At 38.7% G+C, this 27012-nt stretch overlaps 1 protein-coding gene across 29 annotated transcripts in view; it reads right to left on the bottom strand.

Moving 5' to 3' along the window:
* Positions 1 to 27012, bottom strand: part of GABRG3 (gamma-aminobutyric acid type A receptor subunit gamma3) — a 650486-nt gene that overhangs the window by 575851 nt on the left and 47623 nt on the right. For 18 of the 29 annotated variants that reach the window (XR_008705665.1, XR_008705662.1, XR_008705666.1 and 15 more), the window contains exon 3: positions 23290 to 23385. The exons of 8 other annotated variants lie outside the window; for them this stretch is intronic. The gene's annotated coding sequence lies outside the window, so the exon portion shown is untranslated. Of the gene's footprint in view, positions 1 to 4472; positions 4568 to 10132; positions 10271 to 22839; positions 22939 to 23289; positions 23386 to 27012 lie in introns of those variants that run through there. 3 more of the 29 variants (XR_008705671.1, XR_008705674.1, XR_008705673.1) reach the window with 3 other exon arrangements.

Here is a 27012-nt window from a genome sequence, read left to right as displayed (position 1 = left end):
GAAAAATACAAAATACAATAGTAAGGGATTTTAACATCCCAGTTAAATCAATGGATAAAATATCCAGACAGAAAATAAGGCAACAGTGGTCTTAAATGACACATTAGACAAGACAGACTTAACAGATAACAGAGGATATTCAATCTAAAATCAGCAGAATATACATTCCTTTCAAATTCACATGGAATGTTCTACAGGTGGATCACATGTTACAGGACACACAGTAAGTCCTAACATTTTTAAGAGGATAGAAATTATATCAAGCATTTACTTCTGACCACAATGGTATGAAACTAGGAATCGACTACTGGAAGAAAACAGCAAAAAAACACAAACGTGTGGAGACAAAATAATAAGCTACTAAAAGGAAAAAAATAAAACAGTTCTTTCAAGAAAGAAATCAGAGAATATGTCAAATCATAGAAAAATGGAAACACAACTTTCCAAAATGTATAGCATTGAGCATAAGCAGTTCTAGAGGGAAAGTTATAATGATGCTATCGTACTTCAAAGACAAAAGAACAATCTCAAATAAATAGCTAGCCTATCATTTAAAGGAACTACAAAAAGAAAGAGCAACAAAGCCCAAAGAAAATAGAAGGAAAGGAATACTAAAGCTCAAAGAAGAAATAAATAAAGACCAAAATAATAAAATAGATTAGTGAAACCAATAGCTGAATTTTCAAAAATAAAAACAAAACTTACAAACCTTTAGCCAGGCTTACCAAAAAATTAAAAAAAAAAAAGAGAAAACCAAAACAAACAAAATAAGAAATGAAAGAGAAAAAATTACAACCAATATCATAGATAAATGAAAAATCATAACAGTATACCAAGAGCAGTTATATGTCAAAAATTTGAAGAACCTAGAAGGCCTGGAAAAGTTTCTAGAAACACAAACTCTTACAAAACTGAATCAGGAAGAAATAAACGATCAAAACAGAACAGAACAATCATTTCCACTGAAATTAAATAAGTAATAAGAAAAACTGCCAGCAAAAAACAGTCCAGGACCAGGTGACTTTATGGGAGAATTCTACAAAACAGACAAAGAAGAGGTAATACCAATCCTTGTCAAACTATTCCAAAAACTTGAGGAGGACAGAGCATTCCAAATTCATTCTACCAGGGTACCATCACCCTTAAAACCAAACAGATAAAGACACTATAAAAAATTAATTGAATCACTGTTCAATAAGGTGCAACAATCCAAGAAAATATTAACACCAGCAAACCAAATTCAACAATACATAAAAAGATCAAATACCATGATCAAGTGGGAGTTATTTTAGGGATGCAAAGATGGTTCAATATCCACAAATTACATAATGTAATACAGCATATTTTAAAAAGGAAGGATAAAAATCATGATATATTGATAGATGCAGAAAAAGTACTTGACAAAATTCAGCATCCATTTGTGAAAAAATATTCATTAAAGTTGGTATGGGGAGACATATATCAACATAATAAGGCCATATATGCCAAAACCACAGCTAACATCACAGTCAATGGTGAAAAACTAATAGAATTTCCTCTAAAATCAGGAACAAAGAAAAAAAGAATATTGACTACTTCCACATTTATTCGATATTGCATTGGAGGTCTGAGACAAGGAAAAGAAATAAACATCCAAACTAGAAGGGAAAATGTGAGACTATCACTATTTTCAGATGACATGATACTACATATAGAAAAACCTAAAGTCACCACCAAAACACTTTAGAACTATTAAATAAATAATTAAAGTTGTAGCATATAAGATTGGTATGTATACACACACACACACACACACACACACACACACACACACACAGAAATCTATTGCTTTTCTATATGCTAATAATGAACTATCAGGAAGAGAATGCAAGAAAAAAGTCCCAATCAAAATTGCACCAAAAAAAAATTTAGTACAAAATTAACCTTTGAGGTGAAAATATAAGAAAACTGTAAGACAGGGATGAAGGAAATTATAGTTGATACAAAAAATGGAAAAAATACCATGTTCATGCATTGTAAGAATTAATATTGTTCTTACATACTAACCAAAGCAATCTACAGATTAAATGCCCTCCCTATCAAAATACCTATATTTTTCACAGAATCAAAGAAAATAATTCTAAGATTTATAGTGAAGCAGAAATGGCCCCAAATAGTCAAAGTAACATTAAGAGAAAAGAACAAAGTTGCAGGTGTAACCCTCTGAAACTTCAGACTGCACTACAAAGTTGCAGTGATCAAAAAAGTATGGTATTGGTCAAAAAAAAAAAAAAGACACACAGATCAATAAATCAGAAAAATGAAATAGAGATCTCAGAAACAAATGCATGACTTATGGGCAATTACCCCACAACAAAGGAGACAAGAATATACAAAGGTGAAAGACATTCTTTTCAATAAGTGTTGCTAGAAAAACAGAACAACTACTTACAATAAAAGAATGAAACATTGTAGTGGAGATCTGAGACTCTGTAATCAAACAAGAAAATAAACAAACATCATCCAAACTCAGTTCAGTTCAGTTCACTTCAGTCGCTCAGTCATGTCTGACTCTTTGCGACCCCATGAATCGCAGCACGCCAGGCCTCCCTGTCCATCACCAACTCCGGGAGTTCACTCAGACTCACGTCCATCGAGTCAGTGATGCCATCCAGCCATCTCATCCTCTGTCATCCCCTTCTCCTCCTGCCCCCAATCCCTCCCAGCATCAGTCTTTTCCAATGAGTCAACTCTTCGCATCAGGTGGCCAAAGTACTGGAGTTTCAGCTTCAGCATCAGTCCTTCCAAGGAAATCCCAGGGCTGATCTCCTTCAGAATGGACTGGCTGGATCTCCTTGCAGTCCAAGGGACTCTCAAGAGTCTTCTCCAACACCACAGTTCAAAAGCATCAATTCTTTGGCACTCAGCCTTCTTCACAGTCCAACTCTCACATCCATACATGACCACAGGAAAAACCATAGCCTTGACTAGATGAACCTTTGTTGGCAAAGTAATGTCTCTGTTTTTGAATATGCTATCTAGGTTGGTCATAACTTTCCTTCCAAGGAGTAAGCATCTTTTAATTTCAGAAGGGGAAAAATAAGACTATTTGTAGATAACATGATTGTTGTTGTTCAGTAACTCAATCTTGTCCAACTTTTTGCAACCCCATGGACTGCAGCATATGAGACTTCCTTGTCCTTCACAATCTCCCAGAACCTGCTCAAACACATGTCCATGGAAATGGTGAGGCCATCCAACCATCTCATGCTGTGATATCTCCTCCTCCTTCCCTCAATCTTTCCCACCATCAGGGTCACCAATGAGTCACTTCTATGCATCAGGTTGCCAAACGATTGGAGCTTCAGCTTAAGCATCAGTCCTTCCAAGGAATATTCAGGATTAATTTCTTTCACTTTCATCATCAAGAGGCTATTTAGTTCTTCTTCGCTTTCTGCCATGCTGCTGCTGCTGCTAAGTCGCTTCAGTCGTGTCCTACTGTGAGACCCCATAGTTGGCAGCCCACCAGGCTCCCCCATCCCTAGGGTGGTGTAATCTGCATATCTAAGGTTATTGTTATTTCTCCTGGGAATCTTGATTCTAGCTTGTGCTTCATCCAGTCCAGCATTTCCCATGATGTACTCTGCATATACGTTAAATAAGCAGGGTGACAATATACAGCCTTGACGTACTCCTTTTCCTATCTGGAACCAGTCTGCTGTTCCACGTCCAGTTCTAACTGTTGCTTCCTGACCTGCATACAAATTTCTCAAGAGGCAGGTCAGGTGGTGTGGTATTCCCATCTCTTTCAGAATTTTCCACAGCTTGTTGTGATCCATACAGTCAAAGGCTTTGGTATAGTCAATAAAGCAGAAATAGATGTTTTCCTGGAACTCTCTTGCTTTTTCCATGATCCAGCGGATGTTGGAAATTTGATCTCTGGTTCCTCTGCCTTTTCTAAAACCAGCTTGAACATCTGCAAGTTCATCGTTTCACATATTGCTGAAGCCTGGCTTGGAGAATTTTGAGTATTACTTTACTAGCGTGTGAGATGAGTGCAATTGTGCGATACTTTGAGCATTCTTTGGCATTGCCTTTCTTTGGGATTGGAATGAAAACTGACCTTTTCCAGTCCTGTGGCCACTGCTGAGTTTTCCAAATTTGCTGGCATATTGAGTGCAGCACTTTCACAGCATCATCTTTTAGGATTTGAAAGAGCTCAACTGGAATTCCATTACCTCCACTAGCTTTGTTCATAGTGATGCTTCCTAAGGCCCACTTGACTTTGCATTCCAGGATGTCTGGCTCTAGGTGAGTGATCATATCATCATGATTATCTGGGTGATGAAGACATTTTTTGTATAGTTCTTCTGTGTATTCTTGCCCCCTCTTCTTAATATCTTCTGCTTCTGTTAGGTCCAGACCATTTCTGTCCTTTATTGAGTCCACCTTTGCATGAAATGTTCCCTTGGTATCTCTAATTTTCTTGAAGAGATCTCTAGTCTTTGGTGTAACCAGAATGAAAAACAGTACAGAGGTTCCTCGAAAACTAAAAATAGATGTACCATATGATCCAGCATTTATACTCCTAGTATATTGGAAAGAAATGAAGCACTTAACTGGAAAAAATACATATACTCAAAGGTTTATAGTAGTATTATTATTTACATTGTCATATATGAAAGTAACTTAAGGGCCCATGAATAGATTAATAGGTAAAAATGTCTGCAAATGAATCACTGTGTTAGGCCACATTAACAAATTAAAGAATAAAAGCCATGCAATCATTTCAAGAAATGCAAAAAAAAAAGCTGTGATGAAATTCAAAATCCATTTATGATAAAAAAAAAATCTTTAGAAAGTGGGCCAATGTACCTCAAGATAATAAAGGTCATAGATGATGAACACATAGCTAACATCACATTCAAAGGTGAAATGCTTAAAACATTTCTTCTAAGATCAGGAACAAGACAAGGATGCCAACTATCACCACTTTTATTCAACATAGTTTTGCAAGTCCTAGTCACAGAAATCAGAGAATAAAAATAAATAAAATAAATCCAGATTGCAATGGAAGAAGAAAAAGTGTCACTGTTTATAAATGACATGATACCATACATAGAAAATCCTCAAGACACTACCGAAAACTACCCGAGTGCACCAATGAATTCAGCAAATTCCTGGATACAAAATTAATACAGAAACTTGATTTCTTCTCTACGCTAACAATAAAACATCAGAAATAGAAATTAAGGGAACAATCTCATTTACCACGACATCAAAAAGAATAAAATACCTAGGAATAAACCTATCAGAGGAGGCAAAAATAATCTGTACTGTGAAAACTTTAAGATGCTAATGCAAGAAACTGAAGATGACACAAACAGATGGAAATATATATCATATTATTAGAACAGAAGAATCAATACATTGTTAAAGAGATCATACCACCCCCCAAAGCAGTCCCTATTAAATTACCAATGGCATTTTTCAGAACTGGGACAAATGTTTTTTTAATTAGTATAGGAATAGAAAAGACTCTGAATAGCCAAAAAATAATCTTGAGAAAAAATTATAGAGCTGGAGGAATCATGCTCTCTGACTTCAGACTATACTACAAAGCTACAGTATCAAGAATGTGATACTGGCACAAAAGCAGACACAGATCTATGGAATAGGATAGAGAGCCCAGAAAAAACCCATGCACTCACGGTAACTTAATCTACAAAAAAGGAGACAAAAGCAATCTCTTGGGAGAAAGACAATCTCTTCAGTAAATAGCACTAGGAAAACTGAACAGCTACACGTAAAAGAAAGAAAGTAGAATGTATCCTCACAACATTTACAAAAATAAACTCAAAATGGGTTAAAGGTGTAAATTTAAGACTAGATACCATAAAATTCCTAGAGGAAAACATAGGCAGAACAGTCTGACAAAAATCACAGCAATATATTTTTGGATCTGTCTCCTAGAGAAATAAAACCAAATAGAACCTAAGTAAACTCAAAAGCTTTTGCACAGCAAAACAACAGACAAAACCACCTAAGGGATTGGAGAAAATATCCGCAAATGATGCAACTGACAAGGATGTGATTTCCAAAGCAAACAGCTCATACAGCTTAATATTTAAAACAAACAAACAAACCAACAACCCAATCCTTCAGTCCCACTCTTGCACATATATCTTGAGAAAACTCGAATTCTAAAAGATACATGTACCACAATGTTCACAACAGCACTACTTACAATAGCCAAGGCATGAAAACAAAGTATGTGTTCACTGAGACATAAAGATGTGGTATATATGTGTATACACAATGGAGTATTCCTCAGCCACCAAAGAATGAAATAATGCAATTTGCAGCAACATGGATGGAGCTACAGAGTATTACACTAAACCAAGTAAGTCAGACAAAGACAAATACCATATGATATCACTTATTTGTGAAATCTTAAGAAAGAAATGATACAAATTAACTTATTTACAAAACAGAAGCTGACTCACAGACATAGAAAACAAACTTAACAGTTATCAAAGGGAAAATAGGGTCATGAATAAATTAGAAATTTGTGTTTAACAAACACACATCACTGTACATAAAACAGATAAACAACAGAGACCTACTGAATAGCACAGGCAACTATATTCAATGTTTTGCAATAACCTATAAATGCAAAAGACTATGAAAAAGAAAATATATATAACAATCATTTTGCTATATACTTGAAACTAACACAATACTGTAAATTAACTATACTTCAATCAAAAAGAAGATATGGGGCGTGTGTGTGTGTGTGTGTGTGTGTGTGTGTGTGTGTATATGTTTATGTATATATATATATACATATATATATAATGCAAAATTACTCAGCCATACAAAAGAATGAAATTTTGCCACAACATGGATGGACTTGGAGGGTATTATGTTTAGCACAAAAAGTCAGACAGAAAGACAAATACTGTATGGTATCACTCATATGTGAAATATAAGATATAAGAAAATAAATGAATATATAAGAACAAAATCAGAGTCACAGATACAAAGAACAAACTAGTGATTACTAGGGGGGAGACAGAAGGGAGGAATGGTAAAACAGGGATAGGGGATAAAGAGATACAAACTACCATGTAGGAAATAAATAAGCTAAAAGGATACATTGAAGAGAGAGGATATAGCCATTACTTTATAACAACTTTAAATGGAGTATAATCTATAAAATATGAATCACTAGGTTGCACACCCAAAACTAATACAATACTGTAAATCAGCTAAACTTCAACTTGAAAATAATTAATTAATATAAAAACACAGAAATCAAAACAAAAAATGTTCCCTTCATCAATTCATATGGTTCATTTGCAGTTGTTGGTACCTTATGTTCCTCTCCAAGTGCATTTGACAACAGGACTTTTGCTGAAACTGTCAAGAAAGACAGTTTAATCTCCTGAAATAGCAGGTGGTTGAGCCCATGGAGACTTGGTCCTGTTGGGGGCCACGTTTGGTCCAGGAAAAGAGAGCCTGCCTGAGAAAGAAGCTCAGACAGAGGAAACGGAGATTCTTTAAAGCATAATCTGAACACTGACACTTAGTCATACCTGAAGTAAGGAATATCCTTGGACTTATCAGTTACTTAAGCCAAAAAGTTCCTCTAGGCTAGTTTGAGTATCTAGAAAAGAGTTCTGTAGAATACAAAGGTTAGCTCTGGATGGTGATATTTTAGGAAATATTCCTGCCTTTGTACTTTTCTATCTTGTTTGAAGCCTTTACAATAAATATGTATCATTCTTTTCTAAAGTAGAAATGATACTACAACACAACAAAACAGCAGTATTGGGGATATCACCCTATAAAAGAATTAATTCTGCAATCTTTGGATCTCTTAAAGTAAAAATTAAAGAAAATATTCTAAAGTCATCTTGGTTATACTAATATTCCAGACAAGAGAACCTGATCCATGTGGAAAGCTCATAAGAAAGGAAGTCTCTCCCCTCGACCACCGAAAATTTCCCAAACTTACCATTCACCATTTGGAAACTCTTCCTTAGCTTTAAGTCTGAATGCTCTTGGCTGACATCTTACTCTCCCCTTGGTCCAGAGGCACAGGTGCTCATCTGGCCACATTTCCACTGGGACCCTTTCCCTTCTTGTATTTGGCCCTTAAAAAACAAGCTATCATGAGACATCCAAAAGAAGGGGTCAGGCCTTTATACTGAGTGTAGAAGGAAGAAAGAAGAAGGCAAGCTGCTATTAGACTTTAAAATAACAACTTCCCTGCTTGAGCCTTCCTGAATGGGGAAGTCTTTTCCTGTCAGCTGGAGCTGCCTGAGGGAACTTTATTCTCATCCAAGTGGTGTCATGGTTCCAGGTTATAAACAGACTATTCTTACCACTGATCCTAGACCAATGTCTGATTTCTGGACAGTCCCACCTTCTGTGACTGTTCTGGTATGGCCCTATGATTTCCAATGTCTGTCTAAATATTTCTAAGGTACCTGAGACTGTCATCTCAAAGCACGCAAAACATCAAGTATATTTCCACATGCAGAGCGACTCTACTTTTTGAATCATCAAAAAAGATTAAGTGTTTAGTATAGTTTTTCTATTTAATATTGAATCAGCAGCTATCCTGACATTTCTATGAATCACATCTTCAGATATTTTTGAAAGCTCTGCAAGAAGCATCTGCAGCAATTTGTAGATGGTGCAAATGTATGGGGGACAGAGGATAAGGAGGTAATCAATCTAGACAAGAAAAACTATGTCTTTGAAGTGAGGACAGAGGTCAATGTTTATAGGCACTTTCACTGAAAAATAAAATGAATACTAAAGCAAACCTGAGACAAGTAAAAACCATTAACTATGGATTCAAGAAGCAACCACTTTAAAAAAAAAAAAAAAACATGGTTTATACAGAAGAGCATTCTATAATGTCTTAATATAGACAGGTAGTGTTGTATTGTGGAAAGAGATTAAGCTAGGAATTAAAACACTTGGGTTTGATCACAAACTGAAGCACACCAGGGTCCACTGTCTTTCACTACCTCCCTGAGTTTGCTCAAATTCATGTCCATTGAGTCGGTAATGCCATCAAACCATCTCATCCTCTGTTATCCCCTTCTCCTTCTGCCTTTAATCTTTCCCAGCATCAGGATCTTTTCCAAAGAGTTGGCTCTTCACATCACCAAAGTACTGGAGCTTCAGCTTCAAGAGTAATCCTTCCAATGAATAGTCAGGGTTGATTTCCCTGGTTAGTTAACTAGGATTAACTGGTTTGATCTCCTTGCTCTCCAAAGGACTCTCAAGCATCTTCTCCAGTACAATTCAAAAGCATTAGTTCTTCAGTGCTGAGCCTTCTTTATGGTCCATCTCTCATATCCATACTTAACTACTGGAAAAAACATAGCTTTGACTATACGGACCTTTGTTGGCAAAGTGACGTCTCTGCTTTTTAATGTGCCTCCTAGATTTGTTATAGTTTTCCCCCCAAGGAGCAAGCGTCTTTTAATTTTTTGGCTACAGTCACCATCTGCAGAGATTTTGGAGCCCAAAAAATAAAATCTGTCACTGTTTCCACTTTTTCCTCATCTGTTTGCCATGAGGAAATGGGACCAGATGCCATGATCTTCACTTTTTGAATGTTGAGTTTTAAGCCAGATTTTTCATTCTCCTCTCTCATCGTCGTCAAGAGGTGTCAGGGGATGTTCAACTTTAAGGGATCCAGTGTGTTGCATTTTCTTCCTTTGTGTGCCATTTCTCAAGGACTCTCTGTTCTTATCGGTTTCTGGAATACAGGAATGAGCAGAGCTGCACACAGTTCTCAGGACTGAGATCATGGGAAAGAGCACCTGCTTGGATTCCCTTCAGTGATTCCCTTCAGTGACTCTCTTCAGCGACCTTGTACTTAATAATTGACTATCCATTTTGTTAAAGCTGTGATTCTGCCATTTCAACATAATTCTAGCACCCCCAATATTTGACAACAGGCGGAACACTTGTTACATGAATATGAATTAGATGATGAAACTTTACAAAAGGCTCAATTAGAACAACATAAAATATTTCAAAAATTTCCCACCAGCCCGGCCCCAAGTGCTCCTCCTCCTCCTCTTGCAACAGGCACAAAACCGAAAGTCCCCTCAATTCAAGAACAAGATGACCCTGAAGATGATTCTTCTGAGGCTCTTTTGACACCAAGACTGACAATACTTTTCTTGATGACAATGATCAGCCTTTGGCACACACTCATGAGAAAATACTATCCACCCCTTTCTCTGGCAACCATATTTTCCTAAAAGCAGGAGAAAATGAAAGCGTTAAAGCTTAGGCAGATAATCCAGTGCCCTATAAAGAGGAAGCAAACATTCTCACTCATCCTTTCCTTAAGCCTTGTGCAACAATGTATCTTGCCAGAAAACTGACCTTTCTTTAGGTCCAGAATTAATGATTACACAGCACAATGTCTTACTCATGGAAATGCTTTTCTTAGGCTCTATGTTAATGATTATAATTATAACAAATCTTGCCTGGGAACCTGTATCTCAAGACTTGTACCCCTGATTACACAGCAAGACTATATCTTGCCCAGAGACATTGTCTGGAACTTGTTCTCCCTGGCTAATCTTGTGCCAAAGTTATCTCAGGATGAATGTCTTGGGAAAGGGCCTAATGGAACTCTTACAACGTTGAGGTATTCTTTTTATCTATGCTCAGCAGCTAGTTGAGAAATATATAAGGTCCCACTTAAACTAGTGAGTAAGATACTCTTTCTACCCACTTCTGATGTCTATGTCAGAAGCTTTCTCTGTTCTGTCACTTTACATAAAATTTTTCACACAAAGCTCTGAATGACTGAGACCTATCTTTGGTCCCAGAGTTAACTCTCCTTCAGAGACCACGAATCTGGCAGAATCGTTCACTGGGTAAGCTATCATCTTGGGGGCTCATTGAGCAATTGACAGAAGTTGCCCTTGAAGCTTGGGATTGAATTACTCCTCAAGGGAAGCCTAAAGGCAGCTATACAGATATTCCAAGGGCCTAATGAAGCCTATGCTGATTTTTTAGCTAGATTGGAAGTTGCTATTTCCTATAGTGTTATCGGAGAAGAGGCCATAATGCAACTAGGAAAACTACTTGCTTATGAAAATGCAAATCAGGAATATCAAAGAGCTATCACTCCAATTCATGAGACTGGGACTGTTATTGATTATTTGAAGGCTTATCACAATTTAGGATCAGAAACTCAGAAAATGCAAATATTAGCCAAAACAATGGCTGCTGCTTTTAAAAGGGAAATGAAGGATATTTTACATGTGGGGACAAGACCCATTTACAAAGGGATTTCCCTAAAAGGCACACAGAAAAAATTAGAACTGTTAGAAAAACCTCCAGGAATCTGCCTTCGTGCCATACAGGGATACATTGGGCCAGGGAATCTCGATCTAAAATATGATATTGAAGGGAAGCCTATTTCGGGAAACTCCAAGCTGGGGACTCCCCGGGTCCCCATCAACAAAACCCAGGGACAAACCCCATCTTTTCCCTCAAACCCTCAACATCCAGCAGTGCTGCAGTCGATATACCCGCCCTAAATGATTTTCTTTTCCCTCAAGCCTAGAATACCTACTGGACTTTTTGGACCCCTACCTCCAAAAACCTTTGGCCTTTTACTTGGCCAATTCAACTTCACTTCTAAGGGAATTACTGTTTACCCTGGAATAATTGATTCAGATTATAAGAGAGAAATTCAAATTATGATGTCATCTCAGATACTATGGTAATTCAAAAAGGGGGACAAAATTGCCCATTACTTCTTTTACCTTACATTTCTATTAACTCCTCTAATGACATACAGACAGATGGATTCAGCAATACACATCAAAAACAATCCTTATGGACATCAATAATATATGAATATGCACGACCAAATATATATATCAAAATTAATGGCAAAGATTTTCTGGTCTCCTCAATACTGGATCTGATATTACTATTATTTCCAAACATTTATGGCCCAAATCTTGGCCTATACAGAGAATTTCTTGCCAAATTACAGGAATTTCTCAAACCAAAATACAATAAATCTATCAAAATATTTAAATGTATCCTTATGAGGGACCAGAAGTGCCAGCCTACAACATTACAACCTTATGTGATAGATGCACCCCTTAATCTAATAGGAAGAGATTCATTTATGCAATGACAAACTCAAATATATATTCCACATGTTTCCTAGGGGCCACTGCTCATTTGACAAACAATGCAATTATTAAAATAACTTGAAAGAATGATGAGTCTATTTGGACAAACCAGTGGCCCCTTACAAAAGAGAAATTGGAGGCTACTAAGGAACTCATAACAACACAATTAAAATTAAAACATATTGAGGAATCTTATTCCCCTTGGAACTCTCCCATTTTTGTTATAAGAAAGAAATCTAACAAATGGCATCTCTTAACAGACCTTAAAAAAGTTAATGCATCTATGAAACCTATAAATGCATTGCAACTAGGAATTCCATCACCTACCACTATTCCTCAAAACTGACATATTATTATTATAGATTTACAAGATTGCTTTTTTACTATACCTTTACACCCTCTAAACTGAGAGAGATTTGCTTTCTCTCTTCCTTATCCTAATCACACCAGGCCTCATAAACGGTACCAATGGACTGTACTACCTCAACGAATGATGAATTCTTCCACCAAGTGCCAATACTATGTAACCAAAGCCCTTAAACCTGTAAGAATAAATACAATTTCCTAACTTTCTTTTCATGCGTTATATAGATGATATTTTGTTTTCTGCTCCATCTGTTTTAGAAACTCAACAAATGTTTGACATAGCTCAACAATACTTAAAAGACTCTGGGTTAATCATTGCCCCTAAAAAGATTCAAGGCTCTACACCTTACCATTACTCAGGATTTGTTGTTAATAGACAACGTATTACTCCCCAACTAACACAGATTCATACCAATAAATTTTCAACCTTGAATGATTTTCAAAAACTTTTAGGTGATATAAACTGGATTAGACCCTCTTTAGGCATTGCAAATTACCAACTGACTAATCCATTTAACACTTTAAAAAGAGATCCCGATTTAAATAGCCCTCGTTTGCTTTCACAAGAGGCATGAGAGGAACTCTGTTTAATACAAAATAAATTGCAAAAACAGTTTCTTACTCGTATTATACTTGATTTACCTCTCGAGTTATTTATACTCCCCTCTCTCCATTCCCCCACAGGACTTTTTGTCCAACAAGAACATCCAATAGAATGGATCTATACCCATTTTAGGACAAGGTCACTTATGCCCTATCTTGATTTGATCGCTCTAATAATTATCAATGAGAGAAATAAAACTGAGATTCTAATTGGCTGTGATCCTCATAAAACTGTAATACCTGTTAATAAATCTCAATTCCAGAATGCACTACAAACTTCTACCGATTTCCAAATAGCCTTTCTGGAATATTTTAAAGAAATTTCATTTCATTATCTTTCCAACAAACTCTGGAATCTCTTTAAAAATACTGAATTTATTATCTCTCACATTATCAGCTCACAACCTATACCTCAAGCTTATATTTTCTATATAGATGGGACTAAAAACTCCAAAGCCTCATTCTGGTCTCTCAAAAAATATAAAATCTTTTATACTAAATTTCATTCTACTCAACAAAACGAATTACTCTTATTCAAATTATTCACCTATATCCTTACCCCATTAATATAATTTCTGACTCCTTATATTCAGTTTTTATATTAAGAAATATAGAAACCTCCACTATAAACTCCAATCGACCTATTATTCAACAACAGCTTTTTCTTGAACTACAATCTCTTATTAGGAACCGCACTTCCCCCATTTATATGACCCATATACAAACACACCACACACTGAAACTACAAATAAAAATTTTTTTAAAAGGTGTAATACACAGGAATACTTCTATCTTCCTATCCAGAGCAGACTTTACTAGATTCCAATGCAATATATTCCTATCGCTAATACAGCTTTATGTTTTTAATTTTTTAAATTTAATGCAAGGAGATATTTTAACAAAAGCAGAAAAGCATTTCCAGGTATTGAAGCATACCTCCCTTCCTCTGCCCATTTGGTATCAAGACGGGTTGACTAAACAATGGAAATCTGGAAAATTAATATTACAGAGAAAGAGGTATGCTTGTATTTCTCCGGATGGATCCAACGAAATCAGTTCGCTCCCTCTTTGGAAGATCTGCCCCAGGGGAGCCACCAGCATTCAAGATAGAGAAGAAACAGCAAAATCCCCAAGAGGAGGAGATTCCAGTACAAACCATGGCGGCTTTAAAAATTTCCAAGAAAAGCTGCACTCAATGTCACCAAACTTATGATCTCCCTACTTGGGGACAGATGAAAACCCTTACTAATCAAGCTGAAAATCTGGTTTTTCAACAGGATAAGGCCTCAGAATCCTGAAAATATTTTTGTCACTATGCTTGCTTTGCTTGCTTTTGCTTCCCCCTGCTCAGGCTGACTTGATTAATCACACTTATTGGGCTTATATACCTAACCCTCGTTAGATATAGGACCAATCATATCCACTAATAACTCACTACATATGCTTCCTCCTTGGAGCTTGGAGGGGCCCTTTCATCCTGAGGAAGAAGGGAGACTAGTTAATATTTCTCTAGGATATGAAGTCCTTCCTCTATGCATGGGTCCAACAGAATTATGCATTAACGTTAGCCAACAAACATGGGCTTTCGTTCTACCTCCAAAGAAGAACTTTCAGACATTGCTTAGAAAGTTTACTGCCCTTTCTTTCTATAAGAACCATGTCAACACTACTGAAACTCTAGGAAAAGGACAAAAATCATTATGCAAAGGGTTTACATATAAGAACTTTAAATATACTCCTGTTCATTGGGACAGATGTCAAGCTAAATCAGGGAAATTAATGTTTGTGGCCAATTACACCATTGTTGATTGGGGACCCCATGGTGTGTGGTTATCTAAGTATGCAGATGATATTAACAGCACTGTATGTGATTATGCTACTCAAGTAGCATAGGTTACTAATACTATGATGGAATATTACCATGACAAAGGACTTCCTGGCTGGCTTGACGGTGGAATGGCACCCCCTCACCCTCGAATCGTCCTCAATAAAGGGATTGGGCCTGAACAATAGGACATCTGGAAACTTGCTGCGAGCACCAAAGAACTTGGAACTTGAACTGGATATTTTATGGGGACCAGTCATAGTCAGTAACTATTCCTTTCATTATAATCATTCATATTTCATACAAGCTTGTGTTCGTTATAGCTATAGGGAACTTGCAGTTTAATAAGACTTTACCTTCTGTGACTTGTATAGATAACAAATTGTATACTTGTCTTAATTTCTCTGTTTCTTTGAAAAACGAATCCCTTTTGATTCTTCGATCTCGACATAATCTGTGGTTGCCAGTAGATCTCCGATGACCCTGGGAGGAGGGTCCCATGGCAGGAGTTGCCCCCTTGCTACTTACTAAATTACCTTGGCAATCTAAACAAGTCACTGGATGATTAATTCTTGGCATTTGGGGATTAATAGCCATTTGCACTACTGCCACTGTCGCAGACAGTGCTTTACAAACCTCAATTCTAACACACAACTTTATTCAAAATTGGACCAAAGATGCTCATACTATGTGGACCACTCAGGCTCAGGTAAATGAGGAAGTTTAAGATGAAATACAGGAAATAAAAACAGCCGTCCAATGGGTCGGAGATCAATTAATAGATTTACAAAAACAAGTTATACTAAAATGTGACTGGAATTCTACTCACTTTTGTATTACCCCTGTTCAGTTCCACTACAGTGCCTACAACTGGGAACAAATCAAATTTCATTTGCAAGACTTACATGATAATGCTTCCTTAATTGTACAATTATTACAAAAGGAAACCTTTGAAACTTTCTCTAAGAGTCTACCCTCTTCCAACAATCTGGAAACCTTAGCTGAACAGCTAGCTGATCAATTTATCTGGGCTAGACCCTCAAGGATGGTTTCAAAGTATTACACACAGTATTGGATCTGGAGCTATAATGCTGATAATTATCCCAATGATTATATTTGTAGTATACCGATGCCTTTCAACTAAAATTGTTCAAACTAAACAAACTCATTTGGTCAGGGCCTTTTTCACAAAAGTATCTACAGTCACCCCCAATTATGAAAAAATAAAAAGGGGGAATTGTCAGGGGACATTCAACTTTAAGGGATCCAGTATGTTGTATTTTCTTCCTTTGTGTGCCATTTTTCAAGGATTCTCTGTTCCTTATCAGTTCCTAGAATACAGGAACAAGTAGAGCTGCACGCAGTTCTCAGGACTGAGATCATGGGAAAGGGCACCTGCTTGGATTCTCTTCAGTGACTCCCTTCAGTGACTCTCTTCAGCAACCTTGTAATTAACAGACTATCCATTTTGTTTCAACTGGTGGAATTTCATTCTTTTTAATGGCTGAGTAATTATCTTACTGAAGATATATAAGCATGCATTTCTGCTAATAAAATACCCTGTTCAACTAGAGACTTGGGTCCCCCGCATCCTTCTTTTGTCTCTGGGAAATTCTTCGGAGCGTGGAGGCCTACCAAGCTCACTTTCTCTTCCGGGCTTTCAAAAGCTCCTTGAGAGGACTCCCTGTGCCTTCATGAGCGGTACGAGTCTTGTGTATTGGCTTTCCACATAACCCGAGGGATATTGCTCTTTCTGTCTCTTTCTCTCTCTTTCTTTTCATTGACTCCAGTCCCCAGGTCCCGGTCTGTAAAAGACCTCAATAAAGAGGCTCTTTAGTTCCTCTTCACTTTCTGCCATTAGAGTGGTATCATCTGCATATCTGAGGTTGTTGATATTTTTCCTGACAATCTTTATTCCAGCTTGTGAGTATTCCAGCCCAGAATTTCGCATGATGTACTCTGCATATAAGTTAAAATAAACAGGGTAATAATATACAGTCTTGATGTACTCCTTTCCCAATTTGGAACCAGTCTGTTGTTCCATGTCTGGTTCTAACTGTTGCTAACAGTTAGAAACTTGCATACAGGTTTCTCAGAAGACAGTTAAGGTGATGTGGTATTCCCATCTCTTTAAGAATTTTCCATAGTTTGTTGTGATCCACATAGTCAAAGGCTTTAGCATAGTCAATGAAGCAGAAGTAGATGGCAGAAGTTTTTCTGGAACTCTCTAGCTTTTTTTATGGTCCAACAGATGTTGGTAATTTGGTCTCTGATTCCTCTGCCATGGGCTTCCCTAATGACTCAGATGGTAAATAAACCATCTGCAGGGCAGGAGAGCTGGGTTGATCCCTGGGAAGAATCACATGCTGATTCACTGGAGCCTGAGTGAAGACCAGCATGACAGCAAGAAAGCCCTATGCACCTGCCATAAGTGACACCCCAAGCTTCCTTGGATTTTCTCTCAGGAACCCGCCCCTCCCAAAGTCTATGATATTATGATTTATAATAAGAAAGCATATTTGGATTTCATCCCCTTTTCTGGTGCAGATCTCCTAAAACTCTGAGAACATTTGTTGGAGAGCAACTAAGTAGTCTTTTGTTATGTGAATGAGCTGACTTTTCGACCACATGGAAGCATGGGGCCTGGTTGCAAGGAGAAACACCCATGTGACTAGAGGGTTAGAACATTCAGTGCCATATTCCCTGTACTCAGATCTCCTCCGAAATGAGAAGAGCTGGAGGGTGAATCAAAGGCTAATGGTCAGTAATTTAATCAATCATGACTAAGTAAAGTAACTTCCAGAGAAACCCCAAAGGCTGTTTGGAGAGCTTCCAGGTGGAGATGCTGGACAAGTGGCACGCCTGGAGAAGACAATTTAATGACTGGAGAAATATTTCCAAATTATATGACCAAGAAGAGGTTAACTTCCAAAATACACAAACAGCTCACAAAATTTAATAACAAAAAACAAACAACCCAATCAAGAAAAGGGCAGAAGCCCTAATTAGACATTTCTGAAAGGAAGACATATAGATGGCCAACAAAGACATGAAAAGATGCTCAACATTGCTAATTGTTAAATAAATGCAAATCAAAATCACATGCCGGTCAGAATAGCCATAATTTAAAAGTCTACAAATAAAAAAATGCTGGAATGGTGTGGAGAAAAGGAACTCCTACTCTAGTCTGTTGGCAGGAATGCAAATTGGTGCAGCCATTATGGAAAACAGTATGAAAGTTACTCAAAAATCTAAAAATAGCATTGCCATATGATCCAGCAATCCCACTCCTGGGAATTTATCTGGACAAAACTCTAATTCAAAAAGACACATGCATCCCAATGTTCATAGCAGCACTATTTACAATAGCCAAAACATGGAAGAAACCTAAATGTCCATCAACAGTTGAATGAATAAAGAAGATGTGGTACATATATACAGGGGAATATTTGTTGTTGTTCTTGTCGTTCAGTTGCCAACCCCATGGACTATAGCATATCAGGTTCCCCTGTCCTCCACTGTCTCCCACAGTTTGCTCAGATTCATGTCCATTGAGTTAGTGATGCTATCTGATCATCTCACCCTCTGCTGCCCCAGGTTCCATTAGCCTTCAGTCTTTCTTAGCACCAGGTGCTTTTCCAGTGAGTCGGCTCTTTGCATTAGGTGGCCAAAATATTGGAGCTTCAGCTTCTGCAGCAATTCTTCCCATCCATATTCAAGGTTGATTTCCTGTAGAACTAACTGACTTGATTTCTTTGCAGTCTAAGGGACTCTCAAAAGCATCAGTTTATTTGGTGCTCAGCCTTCTTTATGGTCCAACTCTCACAATTCTATATGACTACTGGAAAGACCATTGCTATGACTATATGAACCTTTGTCAGCAAAGGGATATCTCTGCTTTTTAATACACTGTCTAGGTTTTTCATAGCTTTCCTTCCAAGGAGCAATTGTCTTTCCATGGCTGCAGTCACCATCCACAGTGACTTTCGAGCTGAAGAAAATAAAATCTACTACTGCTTCCACATTTTCCCCTTCTAATTGCTATGAAGTGATGGGACCAGTTGCCATAATCTTAGTACTTTGAATGTTGAGTTTTAAGCCAGCTTTTCATTTTCCTTTCTCACCCTCATAAAGAAGCTCTTTAGTTCCTCTCTCTCCCCACTTTCTGCCATTAGAGTGGTATCATCTGCATGAAATAATGTCATTTGAAGCTATATGGATGAACCTACAGATTATCATACTAAGCAAAGTAAATCAGAAAGAAAAAGACAAATACCATCTGGCTCTTCCTGAGTTATATCTTTAATAATAAACTAGCAATCTAATAATGGAGAAGGCAATGGCACCCCACTCCAGTACTGTTGCCTGGAAAATCCCATGGATGGAGGAGCCTGGTAGGCTGCAGTCCATGGGGTCGTTAAGAGTAGGACACAACTGAGGGACTTCACTTTCACTTTCCACTTTCATGCATTGGGGAAGGAAATGACAACCCACTCCAGTGTTCTTGCCTGGAGAATCCCATGGATGGAGAAGCCTGGTGGGCTGCAGTCCATGACACAGAGTCGGACACGACTGAAGCCACTTAATAGTAGTAGTAGCAATCTAGTAAAATATCTCCCTGAGTTCTTGTGAGCCCCTCAAGCTAATCAAATCCAAAAAGAGGGTCATTGGAATCCATGATCTATAGCCAGTTGGTCAGAAGCACAGGTTACAAATAGGACTTTCAACTGATGTCTATAGTGGGGGGGTGAGGCATACCTGTGGAAATGAACCCTTATCCTGTGGCATCTGATGCTATCTCCAGATAGACAGTGTCAGAATCGAGTTGAATTACAGGACACATAATGTGATAAAATTACTTCTTGGTATGTAACCACACACACACACACACACACACACACACACACACACACATACACACACAGGAACTGATAATCAAATCCTTATATTCTCATGATGAAGATCCTAAATAGATTCCCTCATGGTCCTGGTGGGAGAAGGAGGGAAACCATATCGTGTAATGTTCACAAAGCCTTCTCAATAACAAAGGCCTACTCTCCAGGGGAAATGACTTTGCAAGAGCAAAATTCTGAAACTTGTTTCCATCTGAGGAAGAAACTTTACCATCTGGGAAAGAATCTAACCATGGGAATATGGACAGCAACATTTATGAAGCCCAGAGCCCTGAAACACAGGTCCACTAAAAGACTGAGACTATATTAAAAAAAGTACTGAATAGCCCTGACACTTCACATACACCCACCATACCAAGGCAGCTGCCGTGTAACACTGGGTTATAGCTTAAAGAGCTACAAGACAGAGACTCTGAATGACAACTGATTCTAGGACTAGAGAGGGAATAGTAAGATGATCAAGGAGATTCTTATAGTCCAGAAAGTAAGAAATTACAAAAAATAAACAAACAAGCAAATAGAAAATTACCCAAAAAATTCACAATGGACATATGACAACTAAATGTTATGTGATATCTTAAATGGGATCCTGGAACAGAAAAATGACATAGAACTCACTGTTTTATATATTCTCTAGGGCAATATAACTAAAGTATGGATATCAGCTATTAGTGTGTATCAATACTTGCTCATCACTTGTAACAAATGTACCACATTGATGTAAGATGCTAACAAAAGTGGAAAGTAGATGTGGGATATATGGGAACTCACTGTACTATCTTCATGACTTTTCTATACATCTGAAAGTATTCTAAAATTAAGAATGTATTTCTTTTAAATGGCATAACTATTAGAGATAATATGACCCTATTACTATTTTATAGTAGATATTATATAAAGTTGAAGATACTGTATGAAGTTGTCCAAAGAAACCATCTGTGCAAGGAGATTTCTTTTTGGAGAAATTTGTAATCAGAAATTCAATTTCTGCAGTAGCTCTAGGGATATTCAGATTGCGAATTTAATCCTGGTTGAGCTTTGGTACTTTGCAGTTTTCAAGAAATTGGTCCATTTCTTAGAGTTGTTGAAATTATGAGACTAAAACTGTTCATAATATTTCCTTGCATGTTAAGTCGCTTCAGTCCTGTCCAACTCTTTGCAACTCTATGGACTATAGCCCACCAGACTCCTCTGTCCAAGGGATTCTGCAGGCAATAGTACTGGAGTAGGTTGCCATGCCCTCCTCCAGGAGATCTTCCTGATCCACGGATTGAACCCTTGTCTCTTATGTCTCCTGCGTTGGCAGGCAGGTTCTTTACCACTAGTGACACTTGGAAAGCCCATAATATTTCCTTACTACCTATTTAATAGCTGTAACATTTTTGGCTCTATCTCTGTTTCATTCCTTATAAAGTGATTTACATCATCTGTTTTTATCAGTTTTGCTTATCAATTTTATTAATATTTTTGAAAAAAACTTTTTGTTTTACTGATTTCCTCCATTGCTTTCCAAGTTTACCTTGAAATGATCTCTGGTCTCATCATTGTCTTCATTGTCTTGTCTTCCTACTGTTTTCTTTGGGTTTATTTTGCTTTTACTTTTCTTATTTCCTGTGGTAGGAGTTTAAATTACTCATTTGAGATAAACAACAGGGTCCTACTGTATAGCACAAAGAACAATATTCAATATTTTGTGATAAACCATAATGGAAAAACATATGAAAAATATGTATGTATGTATAACCAAGTCACTTTGCTGTACAGCATAAATTAAACACAAGTGTAAATCAACTATACTTCAATAAAATATTTTTTTAATTATTGACTTGAAATTGTCCCTCATTTCTAATGTATTTCCTTCTATAAATTTTCCTTTCAACACTGCTTTAACTTTATCCCCACATATTTTAGGGGCTTCCTGTATCTCAGCTGGTAAAGAATCCACCTGCAATGCAGGAGAAACCAGTTCTATCCCTGGGTCGGGAAGATCCCCTGGAGAAGGGACAGGCTACCCACTCTAGTGTTCTTGGGCTTCCCTGTTGGCTCAGACAATAAAGAATCTGTCTGCAATGCAGGAGACCTGGGTTCAATCCCTGGGAAGATCCCCTGGAGAAGGGAACGGCTAACCACTCCAGCATTCTGGCCTGGAGAATTCCATAGACAGAGAAGCTTGGCAGTGTACAGTCCATGGGGATAGCAAGAGTCAGACATGACTGAATGACTTTCACTTTCTTACACATATTTTGATATATTTTCATTTTTGCTCAGTTTGTATATTATTTATTTGAAAATTCTCAAATATTTTGGTGTATGGATTATTTAGAAATGTGTCATTTCCATTTGCTTAGAGATTTTCTTGTATTTTCTGCTACTGATTTCTAGTTCACCTTATGATCACACCACAAACTCTGTATGACTTAAATTCTCTTAAATTTGTTGAGGTTTGCTTTGTGATCGAGTAAATCATCCCTCTTGGTAAATGTTCTATGAACACTTGAATAAAATGTGTATTCTGCTGTTGGTAGAGTGCTCAATACATGTAAACCAGATCCTGTTGCTTGATTTTGCTGACCAAACTTATTATATACTTCCCAAGCATAATTTTGAATTCATATATTTCAGCTTTGTATGTTTTTGCTTCACGTATTTTGAGATTCTATTGGTTTATGCACACATTTAAGATCATTATATCTTTCTGGTGGACTGACCCTTTTAACATTATGTAAAGACCCTCTTGATCTCTGGTAGTTTTCTTTGTACTAAATTCTACTTCATCAGATATTAACATATCTTTCCTGCTTTTAAAAATTTAATTTACTATTTTTATAGCATACAGCCTCCATTCTTCTACTTTCAACCTTCCCATATTGTTGAATTTGAAATTAACTTCTTTTAAACAGCATATAGTTGAGCTTTCTGGTTCAGGATGGTGGAATATAAGGACATACACTCACCTCCTGCGAGAGCATGAAAATTGCAACTAGCTGTTGAACAACCATAGCACTGGAACCCACCAAAAAAAGATACTCCATGTCCAAAAACAAAGAAGAAGCTGCAACAAGATTGTAGGAGGGGCACAGACATGATAAAATCAAATCCCATACCCACAAGGTAGGTGACCCACAAACTGGAGAACAATAATACCAAAGAAATTCTTCCTGAGTTGAGAAGGTTCTGAGCCTCATGTCAGGCTCCCCAGCCTGGCAATCTGGGAAAGGGACTGGGAATTCCTAGGGAATCTGACTTTGTAGACCAATGGGAATTTATTATAGGACTTCCACAGGACTGGGGGAAACAGAGACTCCACTCTTGGAGGGTGGGGGCAGGACACACACAAACTCTGGCTTGCACCAAGACCCAGGGAAAAGAGCAGTGACTCCACAGGAGACTGGATCAGACTTACCTGCTAGTGTTGGAGGGCCTCCTGTGGAGGTGTGGGTAGGCAGTGGCTCACCATAGGGACAGCAACAGTGGCTGGAGCAATTCTGGAAGGCGCCCCCTGGAAAAATTCCTCTTGGAGGTTACAATTAACCCTACCATAGGGCCTATAGACTTCAGGGCTGGGTCCCCTCAGATGAAACAACAAACAGAGAGGGAGCACAACCCTTCCCATCAGGAGATAACTGGATTAAAGTTTTACTGAGCACAGCCCAGTCCACCAGGCAAGACCCTGCTTTTCCAGCTACCAGCCCCTCCCATCAGGAAGCTTACACAAGCCTCTTAGCGTCATTTACCAGAGTCAGCCAGAAGCAGCAAGAAAGCTGCAATCACCACAGCAGCCAGAATGAAAACCACATTACAGAATGATTACCAGAATGAAAAAGCAGGGAGTTATGTCCAGATGGGAAAAGGCAATGGCACCCCACTCCGGTACTCTTGCCTGGAAAATCCCATGGACGGAGGAGCCTGGTGGGCCACAGTCCATGGGGTCGCTAAGAGTCGGACACGACTGAGTGACTTCACTCTGACTTTTCACTTTCATGCATTGGAGAAGGAAATGGCAACCCACTCCAGTGTTCTTGCCTGGAGAATCCCAGGGACCGGGGAGCCTGGTGGGCTGCCATCTATGAGGTCACACAGAGTCGGACATGACTGCAGCACCCTTTATTTATTTATGTCCAGATGAAGGGATAAGACAAAATCCCAGAAAAACAACTAAATGAAGTGGAGATAGGCAACCTTCCAGGAAAATAATTCAGAATAATGATAGTGAACATGATTCAGGATCTGGGAAAGAAATATTTACCAAAGACCTAAAAGAAGTAAAGAACAAACAGATGAACAACACACTAGAAGGAATAAATAGCAGAATAACTGAAGAAGAAGAATGGACAAGTCACCTGGAAGACAGAGTGGTAGAAATCACTACTGCAGAACAGAATATAGAAAAAACAATGAACAAAAAAATGAAGACCACCTAAGCGAACTTTGAGACAACATTAAACGCATTAACATTCACATTATAAGTATCCCAGAAGGAGAAGAGAGACAGAAAGGATCTGAGAAAATATCTGAAGAGATAATAGCTGAAAACTTCCCTAACATGGGAAAGAAAACAGTCAATAAAGTCCAAGAAGTACAGACAGTTCCAGGCCGGATAAACCCAAGGAGGAACACACCAGGACACACAGTAAACAAAATGATGAAAATTAAACAACAAAGATAAAATATTAAAAGCATCAAGGGAAAAACTACAAATAACATATGTGGGACTCCCATCAGGTTACCAGCTGATTCTCAACAGAAATTCTACAAGCCAGAAGGGAACGCACAGTATATTTAAAGTGATGCGACCGGCACACTAAGCGCAGGCGGCTGCAACCGGTGCACTAAGCGCGGCCATGAGGAACTACTCCACGTCCGAGGTCAGGGGCAGAAGCCGGGAGGACCCCATGCCCTAAGGGCAGCGGCCAAGAGGAGTTACCCCACATCCGAGGTCAGGGGCAGCGGCCGAGAGTGCCAGGCTGTGAAGGCACAGGAACAGCTGAGAGGAGCTGTCCCACATCTGAGGTCAGGGGGACGGCTGAGAGGAGCTACCCTGCTTCCAAGGTCAGAGGCTGCGATGAGAGGAGTTACCCAGCATCCGAGGTCAGGGGCGGCGGCCGGGAGGAGCTGCCCCACGCCCACAAGCCCGAGGCCAGGGGCGGCGGTCGGGAGGAGCAACCCCACGCCTCCACGCCCAAGGCCAGGGGTGGCGGCTGGGAGGACCAACCCCATGCCCGAGGCTAGGGGCAGCGGCCAGGAGGACCAACCCCACGTCCAAGGAGCCCTGCTGCTCAGGTGCAGAAGGGCCTAGAGGAGTTATCCCACGTTGAAGGTCAGGAAGGGTGGCAGTGAGGAGATACCCCTCCTCCAAGGTAAGGAGCAGTGGCTGTGCTTTGCTGGAGCAGCCATGAAGAGACACCCCACGCCCAAGGTAAGAGAAACCCAAGTAAGATGGTAGGTGTTGCAAGAGGGCATCAGAGGGCAGACACACTGAAACCATACTCACAGAAAACTAGTCAATCTAATCACAATACGACCACAGCCTTGTCTAACTCAATGAAACTATGAGCCATGCCCGTGGGGCAATCCAAGATGGGCGGGTCATGGCGGAGAGATCTGACAGAATGTGGTCCACTGGAGAAGGGAATGGCAAACCACTTCAGTATTCTTGCCTTGAGAACCCCATGAACAGTAAGAAAAGGTAAAATGATAGGATACTGAAAGAGGAACTCCCCAGGTCAGTAGGTGCCCGATATGCTACTGGAGATCAGTGGAGAAATAACTCCAGAAAGAATGAAGGGATGGAGCCAAAGCAAAAAGAATACCCAGCTGTGGATGTGACTGGTGATAGAAGCAAGGTCTGATGCTGTAAAGAGCAATATTGCATAGGAACTTGGAATGTCAGGTCCATGAATCAAGGCAAATTGGAAGTGGTCAAACAAGAGATGGCAAGAGTGAATGTCGACATTGTGGGAATCAGCGAACTAAAATGGACTGGAATGGGTGAATTTAACTCAGATGGCCATTATATCTACTACTGCGGGCAGGAATTCCTCAGAAGAAATGGAGTAGCCATCGTGGTCAACAAAAGAGTCCGAAATGCAGTACTTGGATGCAATCTCAAAAACGACAGAATGATCTCTGTTCGCTTCCAAGGCAAACTATTCAATATCACAGTAATCCAAGTCTATGCCCCAACCAGTAACGCTGAAGAAGCTGAAGTTGAACGGTTCTATGAAGGCCTACAAGACCTCTTAGAACTAACACCCAAAAAAGATGTCCTTTTCATTAGAGCGGACAGGAATGCAAAAGTAGGAAGTCAAGAAACACCTAGAGTAACAGGCAAATTTGGCCTTGGAATATGGAATGAAGCAGGGCAAAGACTAATAGAGTTTTGCCAAGAAAATGCACTGGTCATAACAAACACCCTTTTCCAACAACACCAGAGAAGACTCTATACATGGACATCACCAGATGGACAACACCGAAATCAGATTGATTATATTCTTTGCAGCCAAAGATGGAGAAGCTCTATACAGTCAGCAAAAACAAGGCCAGGAGCTGACTGTGGCTCAGATCATGAACTGCTTATTGCCAAATTCAGACTGAAATTGAAGAAAGTAGGGAAAACCACTAGACCATTCAGGTATGACCTAAATCAAATCCCTTATGATTATACAGTGGAAGTGAGAAATAGATTTAAGGGACTAGATTTGATAGATAGAGTGCCTGATGAACTATGGAATGAGGTTCGTGACACTGTACAGGAGACAGGGATCAAGACCATCCCCACGGAAAAGAAATGCAAAAAAGCAAAATGGCTGTCTGGGGAGGCCTTACAAATAGCTGTGAAAAGAAGAGAAGTGAAAAGCAAAGGAGAAAAGGATGGATATAAGCATCTGAATGCAGAGTTCCAAAGAATAGCAAGAAGAGATAAGAAAGCCTTCTTCGTGATCAATGCAAAGAAATAGAGGAAAACAACAGAATGGGAAAGACTAGAGATCTCTTCAAGAAAATTAGAGATACCAAGGGAACATTTCATGCAAAGATGGGCTTGATAAAGGACAGAAATGGTATGGACCTAAGAGAAGCAGAAGATATTAAGAAGGGATGGCAAAAATACATAGAAGAACTGTACAAA

The sequence above is a fragment of the Bubalus kerabau genome, chromosome 19 (assembly GCF_029407905.1).
Source record: "Bubalus kerabau isolate K-KA32 ecotype Philippines breed swamp buffalo chromosome 19, PCC_UOA_SB_1v2, whole genome shotgun sequence".
NCBI classification, from domain to species: Eukaryota; Metazoa; Chordata; class Mammalia; order Artiodactyla; family Bovidae; genus Bubalus; species Bubalus kerabau.
The sequence above is the reverse complement of the archived record's forward strand: the minus strand, read 5'-3'. Positions and strand labels throughout refer to the sequence as shown.